Below are 12,428 nucleotides of genomic sequence, written 5' to 3' on the forward strand. Positions count from 1 at the left end.
TGCCATCACCTCATGTTTTAGCATAATGCACAATGCACGGCCCCATGTCGCAAGGAACTGTAAACAATTCCTGGAAGTCCCAGTTCTTCCATGGCCTGCCTACTCACCAGACATGTCACCCATTGAGCATGTTTTTTATATGCTCCGGATCGACGTGTACGACAGCGTGTTCCAGTTCCCGCCAATATCCAGTAACTTTGCACAGCCATTGAAGAGGAATGGGACAACATTCCACAGGCCACAATCAACATCCTGATCAACTCTATGCAAAGGAGATGTGTCTCACTGCATGAGGCAAATTGTGTGTCACACCAGATACTGACTGGTTTTCTTATCCATCCCTCCACTGTTTTTTTTAAGGTATCTGTGACCAACAGATGCATATCTGTATTCCCACTCATGTGAAATCTATAGATTAGAGCCTAATTAATTTGTTTCAATTGACTGATTTCCTTATATGAACTGTAACTCAGTAAAATCATAGAAATTGTTGCATGTTGCATTTATATTTCTGTTCAGTATATATGTAGGCCTACTACTTTTTCTCCACATTGAGTTCACAATATTATAATATTTATTTGGTATGGAACGAATGACCTGTCACGATCGTCTATGGGTGAGAGAGAGGACCAAGGCGCAGCGTGTGCAAAATACATCTTCTTTTATTTAGAAGAGAGAAAAAAAACACGAAAACGAACAACTATACACAAACTAACAACCGTGAAGCTATAAAGACAAATAGTACTGACACAAACACTACACATAGACAATTACCCACGAACACCTAAAGCCTATGGCTGCCTTAAATATGGCTCCCAATCAGAGACAACAATAAACAGCTGTCTCTGATTGAGAACCAAATCAGGCAACCATAGACTTTCCTAAACACCTACACTGAACACAACCCCATACATACTAAAAACCCCTTAAACAATACACACACCCTAAACTAGACAAAACACACAAAGACAACCCACCCCAACTCACGCCCTGACCAACTAAATAAATAAAAGAAAAAAGGATCAATAGGTTAGGAACGTGACATGACCGGTCATTCTAATAATGATATATTTTATTTGTATAGCACTTTTCATTACAGCAAGAATCTCAGAGTTGCTCTTAAAACAACAAAACAAAACATTTCAGTTAGCCTATTGACAATTCTTCCACGGTCATCCACAGAGGCAGGTGCAAGTCCAACAGGTCACATCCTGTGTCTGATCCACTCTCCATGCGCACCTTCCTCACCCTTCCGTCCACGTCTCTTCCGACTGAGGCCGAAATGAAGAGTTGAGGCCCAGATTGTTACGTCCGTTGTCAATTGAATGTGACCAAAGCGCAGCGTGGAAAGTGTTCATCGTACTTTATTAGAATGAACACCAAAAACAACAAAGGGAAAACAACAAATGTAAAGTTCCGCAGGGCTAAACAGCTACTGTGCAAAAACAACATCCCACAAACTAGGGTGGAAAACAGGCTGCCTAAGTATGATTCCCAATCAGAGATTATGATAGACAGCTGCCTCTGATTGGGAACCATACCCGGCCAACAAAGAAATAGAAAACTAGAATGCCCACCCAAATCACACCCTGACCTAACCAAATAGAGAAATAAAAAGGCTCTCTAAGGTCAGGGCGTGACATGAAGATGAAGGTTTGAGGACCAGATGAAGGGTTGAGCAGGGGAAACAATGTTCAGATCCAGGGGGGAAACAAGTCAGCAGTCAGGTCACTTCTTGCCACCCCCAGTCGTATTATAGGCATATAGCCTGTTCATAAATATGTCATATTGATATAGAAAACATGGCTGTTTTAGAGTATTTGCGAATATGTGTAGGTGTGCAGACAGGTTATCCAAGGTTTGCAGACAGTGTATCCATGGTGCGTACCCTGACAGAATGTTCAGTGCTCTCTGGGATCTTTGGGACTTCCCTACCCTAACTGTTCTGTGCACAGACCCTGACAGAACAGTTGTTTTTTTTGTTATCTGTGTTCCTCCTGAATCAGTGTTGTGTTTATGGAAGACGTTGGATGTTCTAATAGCTTGCCTCAGGCTGTTGAATTAAATAACCATATCATTCTTCAGATAACTCTGCTCTTATATCATCACCAGCCAGCCAGACTGACTTAGAGCTGCATCTGTTAGAGCAGGCTGCAGGATTCCTCTCTCTCTCTCGCTCTCTCTCTCTCTCTCTCTCTCTCTCTCTCTCTCTCTCTCTCTCTCTCTCAGTGTGTGTGTTTCTCTCTGCCCCCCCCCCTCTCACTCTGTCAGTTTCCCTGGCTCCGTCTATCTCTGTCTTTCTCTCTCTGCCCCCCCCCTTCTCTCTCTGTCTGTCTGTCTCTTTGTTTTTCTCTCAACCTCCCCCCTCTTGCTCTCACTCTTTCTCTCTATGCCTGCTTATATGAAAGGTTTCGACTCCTGCTGTGTTGACTAACTAACACTGAGGTTTCTGACTGATCCAAGAATATAGAATCCACCAGAATGTCCAGCATCACACAACCAATAGGAGTCACACAGCATTGGGACCAGCCTGACTAAGACAATCTGACTGATATAGCAGAGAGAGAGATACATAATCTCACCACCACAAAGTACTGTATGTCTTGCAGTAGTAAACATAAAATATCAGTAATAGTATGCTGGCTGGTAGTAATACTATGCTGGTACATAGCCTGGTAGAAATAGCATGCTGGTACATAGCCTGGTAGAGATAGCATGCTGGTACATAGCCTGGTAGAAATAGCATGATGATACATAGCCTAGTAGTAATAGTTTGCTGCTCATGTAGATTTTTTAAATAAAAAAAATATATAATTCTTCCCTTTATTTAACTAGGCAAGTCAGATAAGAACAAATTCTTATTTTCAATGACGGCCTAGGAGTGAACAATGAGAATGATGGGAGGATGAGTGGAGGGCAGGAGGGAGGTAGAGAGGGAGGGAGAGGAGGAGATGAGGGAGGGAGGGAGAGGAAGAGTTGAGGGAGGGAGTGGAGGGCTTGAGGAAGGGAGTGGATGGAGGGAGAGAGGGAGAGGAGAGCTGGAGGGAGGGACAGGAGGACTGGAGGGGGGAGAGGAGAACTGGAGAGAGGGAGAGGAGAACTGGAGGGAGGGAGAGAAGTGGTGGAGGGAGAGGAGGGAGGGAGAGGAGGGCTGGATAGAGGGAGAGGAGAGCTGGAGAGAGGGAAAGGAGAGCTGGAGGGAGGGAGAGGAGAGCTGGAAGGAGGGAGATGAAAGCTGGAGAGCTGGAGGGAGGGAGAGGAGAGCTGGAGGGAGGGAGAGGAGAGCTGGAGGGAGGGAGAGGAGGGCTGGAGGGAGGAAGAGGAGAGCTGGAGGGAGGGAGAGGAGAGCTGGAGGGAGGGAGGGAGAGTAGGGTTGGAGTGAGGGAGAGGAGGGCTAGGGGCCCCTGTAAGTGCATGTAAATGAGATGAAGCTGTCAGTTATTCAGTTCTTTCTTTCTTCGGACTCCCCTCTTTTCATTTCCTTCCCTCTTCTCCCTCTCCGTCTCTATCACTCTCTTTCCAGATTCTTCTGTATATTTTAAATCAGTTGTAAGAATCGCATTTGGACTGTGCTGCAGTTGGAATAGTTAGTGATGTAATTAGCTCACCACTGGAGCTTCCTCAACCCTCCGTCTCTGTCCTCCCCTACACCCCTCCCTTTAAGCTGGTGTGTGTGTGTGTGTGTGTGTGTGTGTGTGTGTGTGTGTGTGTGTGTGTGTGTGTGTGTGTGTGCGTGCGTGCGTGCGTGCGTGCGTGCGTGCGTATGCTTATACGTGTGTCTGATTGAAGGGGGATGGTCGCTTTTGTCACCAGCTGACAGGACAGTGACAGCGTTTCATACAGATTTCACACTGCAGTCGTACCAACATGACAGGACATTCACTGCCCACTGTCCTCCTCAAACACACTGCACACTGACGGAGGAGATTGGAAGGGGTAAGTAACCATGATGAGTTATTATATTTGACAAATTTTACAGCTCTTATTTGCTGAAAAGTTCAATAATTATTTTAATAAATGTTTTAATCTGATGATTTCAACCAAATGAGTTGTTCTGTTGTCACTTTATGTAATTCTGTATCTCCATCTATCTGTCTACATGTCTGTCTTTGGGTTGTTGGAAGACGACTGCTAGGTCAAGGTCACTGGCTGTCTGGTTTACTGTGGGCCACAAGGCTGTACTTAAAGCCTGGTACTAGGGGGTTAAATACAGTAGGTGTGTGTGTGCAGGTGTGTCTGTGTGTGTGCATGTCAGACGGATTATTATGCCTACCCCTGCTGTGGGAGACCGGTGCTCTGGGAAGAGGAGGACAAAAGAGGGGAGAGGAGAAAGGACTAAGGAGGAGAGAGAGCTGCAATGGTCTCAGGTGCAGCAGAGTGACAGTCTCATTATACAGAGAGCTGATTAGACAGAATCGATGGCAGAGTTCAGTTCAGGGCTTCATTGAGCAATTCAATTACTGCAGGCCTGTAGGACACAGGGCTTTTAACCTGATCAAGATAACCTCACTATTGATTCATCGCATCAGCTTATTGACACAAGCCTATGGCCAAATAGTGTCCCAAATAGCACCCTATAGGATGCATGGCTGTGGGCAAGAGGATGGAAATGGCTGACGATTATAAATCATTCTGCTGTGTTGTTTTGTCTTGACACTGACTTACTCTAGTGTAACACCACAACAACAATGGAAGTGGAACAACACCTCGTGGATCTGGACAGTTATCATATACAGTGGATCTGTGGTACACATAGACTATATAGTGTCACAGTGAAACAGGAAGTTCTATTGGCACCAACATGTACAGTAGGATGAGCAGCTGTCCTCTCCTGTGGTGCAGATATTTCGGCCTGACTGCTCCCTGCACTGTGTGTGTGTGTGTGTGTGTGTGTGTGTGTGTGTGTGTGTGTGTGTGTGTGTGTGTGTGTGTGTGTGTGTGTGTGTGTGTGTGTGTGTGTGTGTGTGTGTGTGTGTGTGTGTGTGTGTGTGTGTGTGCATGTCTGGTGTGGTCTGTGTAGTAGCAGAGACAATGGGAGAGACAGGCGTTGAGACAACTGCTCAGCAGCTTGGCATGGCTTCCTTAATCCCATACAAGACACACACACACACTGAACAACAACGTCTCTCCCACTGTGAGGCTACAGGGCTGTCTGGCAAGCCCACACTACAGCGTGTCAGCATCCCAAATGGCACCCTTTTTCCTATACAGGACACTACCAGGGGGTTCTGGTCAAAAGTAGTGCACTATGTAGGAAATAGGGTGCCATTTGGGATGCAACCCATGACTCACTGTATTGTTCTACAAAACCCTCTGGTCTAGTGATGTGCGGATCAGCTATTTATTCACCTGCACTTGCAATTGCCATTATAAACTGGGCGGTTCAAGCCTTGAATGCTGATTGGCTGAAAGTTGTGCCATATCAGACCGTATACCACGGGTATGACAAAACATGTATTTTTACTCTTCTAATGAAGTAGGTAACCAGTTTATAATAGCAATAAGGCACCACAGGAGTTTGTTGTATATGGCCAATATACCACGGCTAAGGGCTGTATCCAGGCACTCCGTGTTGAGTCATACATAAGAACAGCTCTTAGCTGTGGTATATTGGCCATATACCACACCTCCTCGGGCCTTATTGATTAAATAACCCATTCGCAGCTGCCCGACTATATGTGATAAAGTGAAAAGAGTCCCACACCCGACCCTAACCCGCAAACATAGACAATGCGCTATAGTCAAAGACGACACAACAATTTTTTTGCAGGCTTTATATATGTTTCTGTTTGTAATTTCCGATTTCGTAGGCTATTTGTTAGTCAGTTTGTCTATAATTGATACATGCGCAAGCTGTGAAAATGGCCCAACATGTTTCTGATTTTAGTTCAGCTTGGATGAATCTTTTATGTGGTTGATAAACACCCGTACAAATGGTATCAAATGGAGCATTTTCATTCTGTCAATACACTGAAAGAAAAAAATCATAGTCTCTTTCTCCACTCCTGTTCCCTACTCAAAAGGTTTCCTACATTTTGTGTATAATTTAACTGCAAGAAATGCTTAATTCTGCAGGGGTTAATATTAAGGCTGTGTGAGAGGTTATTGACCGACAGTCAGTGTCCAGATTTCAGTTTCCATAGAACCTATGTGAACAGTAGGCTACCATTCCCTTGACCTGCCATAGTCCTATTTGAAGTCCTTGTCGGAGTGACTGTCGAATTTGCATAGTGCCTCACAATCATCACACCTAACATATCATCCTCTTTTATCACTTCACCCAACCTTTCGCTGGTTACATCTAGTCTATGAGACCAGGCTGTTCTCAAACAGGACTTTTCTGGTCCTCCCTTCTCTTTATTTTCAACTCTCCTTTAGCAGATTTTCTCTTATTGAACTAAACTCTGACATTGTTCTTTTGGATTGAAGTGAACTATTTCTGCCCGTTTCCAAAAGCATTTGACAGTTGGCGTGTAGGCAATTTGGAGCGTGTACAGTTAGCCAAAAGTATAGATTTTTTTAAAGGTATTGTGTTCTATTCATTCAACCTGCACCACCCGCCCTTCATCCACACAATATTTAATGACCCTAAACCGGTCCGCCCCATTGGTATATGCCTAACTGCGGAAACCGCGGACTATGAGTCAACCCGTGTCACTACTCTGGTCCTCTCTCTCTCTCTCTGACTCACTGTGACTACATCTACTATTATTGTTCTTCAAAACCTGAGGGACTTGTGTTTGTTCCTGTGGTGGTGAGTTGACTTGTGGTTCCTTGTGGTGAACTGTCATACATTGTAAGGCTTTTCTTTTGTTGTTTGACTGTGTTTTTTGTTCTATAAACTTCTGTGTGGTGTGACATATTTACATAATACAGGAACTAGGTTTATTCTCTAGAACAGGGGTACGCGAAATGCCGTTGGGGGTACGCCAAATAAAAATGTGATTCACATTTAAAAAAATAATAATAAAAAAATATCTTCACATTTTCAAACAGTCCATTTATATTTTCCAACGGGGCTATACATTTGGGTGATTTTTTTCTCTCGCCTGAGTAGCATCGTTTCACTGCCAAAAGTAAAATTAAACCATCTATTGTTCAGCGAAATAACAACACAATGTCAAATACAGGTAGCCTAGTCAAATAATTAACATCCAATCACATTAACCGTTACTCTCTCGCGGGAATTCCGCTAACAGTCCGCCAAACGTAGCTGCTGATCATGTTGGTATCTGTACTTATGGCGCAAAAGCCATGACAGGGAGACATAGTGGAGTGGTAACGCATGTGCAAGCAGTTGCTCCCATTTGGGTAAACTGCAGCATCCACCGAGAGGCTCTTGCTGTCAGGGGAATGCCTGACAGCTTGAAAGACGTTTTGAACACTACAGTGAAAATGGTTAACTTTGTTAAAGGGGCAAAGTATTGACACGTTTTTTAAATTGAGAGACGAGCTTAAAGTTTTCTTTACAAACCATCATTTTCACTTGTCTGACCGCTTGCATGATGACGAGTTTCTCACACGACTGGCCTATCTGGGTGATGTTTTTTCTCACCTGAATGATCTGAATCTAGGATTACAGGGACTCTCCACAACTATATTCAATGTGTCTTCCGGTTGAGCAATGTAGAAAAAAGTCGCACGAGGTCTCTTCTATGACAAATTTAGTAAATAATCTTCAATTGGCTCTCCGGCCACAACAACCAACTCACTACGCTGGAAACGAGGCTTGACGATGTGGCCACCGCCAACAAGTCTTTGCAGCTACAAGTGGAAGATTTGATTTTACGTTCAAAACGCCAGAATATCCATGCGATTCGACTGCCAGAGGATTCTGAGACAGGATATCCAACCCAGTTCATGGCGGAGCTATTCAAGGAAGTTTTGGGCGATGAGGCTTTTCCCAATCTCCCTGAACTTGATAGAGCCCACCGCAGCCTCACACCAAAACCTTGCCCAGGCGGCCGACTGCGTCCCATCATAGTGCGGTTTCATCGATACAAAGAAAAGTAGCTCGTTCTTCGGTGGGCAAGGGAACATGGCGACATAACTTTCCAAGACCACAAGATCAACTTCTACAAGGATTTCAGTTCTAGCCTGGCGAAGAAACGGCCCGCATTTAACGACATCAAGTCCACTCTATACAAGAAGGGAATCCGCTTTGGGCACGACTCCGTGTCACCTTTAACGGCGAGGTCAATTTTTTCAAAAATTGAATTGGGATGATTTCTCACCTGCTTGTATTATGTGAGAAACATTAGTTCTAGTGACCGTGTGGACACTATGACCATCTATCGATCCATTTCGCGTGAAACAATCCTATGCTATAGCTTGTTGCCTACAGTAGGTATGTTTGAAGCAGCACATACAGTTGAAGTCGGAAGTTTACATACACTTAGGTTGAAGTCATTAAAACTTGTTTTTTAACCACTCCACAAATTTCTTGTTAATTAACAAACTATAGTTTGGAGAAGTCGGTTAGGACATCTACTTTGTGCATGACACAAGTCATTTTTCCAATAACTGTTTACAGACAGATTATTTCATTTATAATTCACTGTATTACAATTCCAGTGGGTCAGAAGTTTACATACACTGAGTTGACTGTGCCTTTAAACAGCTTGGAACATTCCAGAAAATGTCATGGCTTGAGAAGCTTCTGATAGGCTAATTGACATAATTTGAGTCAATTGGAGGTGTACCTGTGGATGTATTTCAAGGCCTACCTTCAAACTCAGTGCCTCTTTGCTTGACATCAAGGGAAAATCAAAAGAAAATCAGCCAAGACCTAGACCTCAGGAAAATAATTGTAGACCTCCACAAGTCTGGTATTTACTTGGGAGCAATTTCCAAACACCTGAAGGTACCACGTTCATCTGTACAAACAATAGTACGCAAGTATAAAAAACCATGGGACCACGCAGCCGTCAAACCGCTCAGGAAGGAGACGCGTTCTGTCTCCTTGAGATGAACGTACTTTGGTGTGAAAAGAGCAAATCAATCCCAGAACAACAGCAAAGGACCTTGTGAAGATGCTGGAGGAAACAGGTACAAAAGTATCTATATCCACAGTAAAACGAGTCCTATATCGACATAACCTGAAAGGCCGCTCAGCAAGGAAGAAGCCACTGCTCCAAAACCCTCATAAAAAAGCCAGACTACGGTTTGAAACTGCACATGGGGACAAAGATCATACAGAGAAATGTCCTCTGGTCTGATGAAACAAAAATAGAACTGCTTGGACATAATGACCATTGTTATGTTTGAAGGAAAAAGGGGGAGGCTTGCAAGCCAAAGAACACTATCCCAACCGTGAAGCACGGGGGTGGCAGCATCATGTTGTGGGTGTGCTTTGCTGTAGGAGGGACTGGTGCACTTCACAAAATAGATGGCATAATAAGGAAGCAAAATGATGTGGATATATTGAAGCAACATCTCAAGACATCAGTCAGGAAGTTAAAGCTTGGTCCAAAGTTGTGGCAAAATGGCTTAAGGACAACAAAGTCAAGGTATTGGAGTGGGCATCACAAAGCCCTGACCTCAATCCTATAGAAAAAATTTGTGGGCAGAACTGAAAAAGTGTGCCTCGAGCAAGGAGGCCTACAAACCTCACCCAGTTACACCAGCTATCAAATCAAATCAAGTTTATTTTATATAGCCCTTCGTACATCAGCCAAAATCTCGAAGTGCTGCACAGAAACCCAGCCCAAAACCCCAAACAGCAAGCAATGCAGGTGTAGAAGCACGGTGGCCAGGAAAAACTCCCCAGAAAGGCCAAAACCCAGGAAGAAACCCAGAGAGGAACCAGGCCACGAGGGGTGGCCAGCCCCCCTCCGGCCGTGCCGGGTGGAGACCACAACAGAACATGGCCAAGATGCCCAAACGCCCACAAATGACCAGCATGGTCAAACAATAATCAGGAATAAATGTCAGTTGGCCCTCCACAGCCGATCACTAAGAGCAGCTCCACCGCTCCTGCGGTCCCCAGAGAGCCGAAAACAGCAGGTCCAGGACAGGCAGCACGTCCGGCGGACAGAACAGGGCCCCTCAGCCGCAGGCAGAACAGCCGAAACCGGAACAGCAGCAAGGCCAGGTGGACTGGGGACAGCAAGGAGTCATCATGCCCGGTAGTCCTGACGCATGGTCCTAGGGCTCAGGTCCTCCAAGAGAGAGAAAGAAAGAGAGAAGGAGAGAATTAGAGAGAGCATACTTAAATTCACACAGGACACCGGATAAGACAGGAGAAGTACTCCAGATATAACCAACTGACCCTAGCCCCCCGACACATAAACTACTGCAGCATAAATACTGGAGGCTGAGACAGGAGGGGTCAGGAGACACTGTGGCCCCATCCGATGATACCCCCGGACAGGGCCAAATAGGAAGGATATAACCCCACCCACTTTGCCAAAGCACAGCCCCCACACCACTAGAGGGATATCTTCAACCACCAGCTATGTCAGGAGGAATGGGCCAAAATTCACCCAACCTATTGTGGGAAGCTTGTGGAAGGCTACCTGAAACGATTGACCCAAGTTAAACAATTTAAAACCAATGCTTCCAAATACAAATTGAGTGTATGTAGACTTCTGGCCCACTGGGAATGTGATGAAATAAATAAAAGCTGAAATAAATAATTCTCTCTACTATTATTCTGACATTTTACATTCTTAAAATACAGTTGTGATCCAAACTGATTTAAGACAGGGAATTTTTACTACGTTTAAATGTCAGGAATTGTGAAAAACTGAGATGAAATGTATTTGGCTAAGGTGTATGTAAACTTCCAACTTCAACTGTACACCTTAGCCAAATACATTTCATCTCAGTTTTTCCACAACTCCTGACATTTAAACCTAGTAAAAAACAACAAGTCAGAATTGTACTTTTACTCTTCTAGTCAGACTGGTGACATGGAACATTCGCGGTTGTGGGGGGCAAAATAAGCGCTCCTGAGTATTTTCACATCTGAAGAGGCTGAATACTGATATCGCATTGCTTCAAGAAACGCACCTACGTGTTAACGACCATACTAGATTACGAAAAGCATGGGTTGGACAGGTTTTTCATTATAATTTTAATGGCAATGCCATGGGAACAGCAATAGTGATTCACAAACGAGTACAGTTTTCACCCTCACAGATCATTTCAGATCCTGGAGGACGTTATACAGGAGACTGCACCCTCTTCCAAACCCCTGTAGTACTTGCGGATGTTTACGCCCCTAACTGGGATGACACTAGATTTATGATTTAGATTTATCTCTTTTAGACTCCCTCCCTAATCTTGACACTCACCGCCTCATCTTCGGCGGGGACCTTAACTGTGTTATTGAACTTGACCGGTCTAATTCCAGAACACTTACTCCTTCCGGGATGGTAAAAGCTCTTTCTACATTCATGACCCAACTGGGTTGTGTTGATCCATGGCGCTTTCTCCAGCCGGTCACAAAAGACTTCTCCTACTTTTCTCATGTTCATCAAGCCTACTCGCGCATAGACTACTTTTCTTATAGATAGAGCCCTTCTCCCCTCAGTTAAAACTACAGAATATTCTGTGATAGTGATTTCGGACCATTCCCCCCATATTCTGGACTTAGCACTTACTCCGAATGCAAACAAACAATCGAATTGGAGATTTAACACGGCCCTATTGTCTAACAAAGAATTCTGTAACTTTATTACGATCAACATAGATATATTCAATCAAACAAATAAAAATGAAGACACCTCCCCTTCTCTTCTTTGGGAGACTTTCAAAGCTGTATTACAGGGAAAGATACTTTTTTACAGTGCTCATTATGTCAAACAAAGAAAGCTGAAACATCAGGAACTGGTGGACTCAACCCTGGCAATAGACCAGTAATATTCAACTTCACCATCCCCTGAATTATACGCAGGCTGAAACTTCAAACTCAATTTAATCTGCTTTCTACTGATAAAGCAGAGTTTCTATTGCAAAAAACAAAGGGGACGTACTACGAATATGGTGGCAAAGCCAGCCGCCTTTTGGCACACCAACTTAAACGCCAGTCAGCTTCTCATATTATCTCTCAGGTAGAACCCAAGCCTCCATCTCACTTATACTTAAGAAAGATAAAAATCCATTGGAATGTGGTGGATATCGGCCCATTTCACTTTTGAACGCTGATGTAAAATTATTAGCTAAGGTTCTAGCATGCCGGTTGGAACCCTGCCTTCAGGATGTCATATCTGATGATCGTACAGGTTTCATCAAAGGGCGACAACTGTTTTCCAATGTACGACGGCTTTTGAACATTATACTCTCTCCTTCTATCTCTCCAGACCCCAAAATTGCTGTTTCTCTTGATGCGGAGAAGGCTTTCAACCGGGTGGAGTGGAATTATTTATTTAAGATTTTGGGAAGATTTGGTTTTGGGTCCAATTTCATCTCATAAATATGTCTGC

The 12,428-nt window shown here is 44.1% G+C and overlaps 1 protein-coding gene across 1 annotated transcript in view; it reads left to right on the forward strand.

The window, feature by feature from the left end:
- Positions 1-3,849: 3,849 nt before the first annotated feature.
- LOC129822252 (stAR-related lipid transfer protein 13-like) overlaps positions 3,850-12,428 on the forward strand; it is a 140,464-nt gene continuing 131,885 nt past the window's right edge. Inside the window, exon 1 of the mRNA XM_055880371.1 lies at positions 3,850-3,936. The gene's annotated coding sequence lies outside the window, so the exon portion shown is untranslated. The remainder of the gene's footprint in view (positions 3,937-12,428) is intronic.

This window comes from Salvelinus fontinalis, chromosome 24, assembly GCF_029448725.1.
Source record: "Salvelinus fontinalis isolate EN_2023a chromosome 24, ASM2944872v1, whole genome shotgun sequence".
Taxonomy (NCBI): domain Eukaryota; kingdom Metazoa; phylum Chordata; class Actinopteri; order Salmoniformes; family Salmonidae; genus Salvelinus; species Salvelinus fontinalis.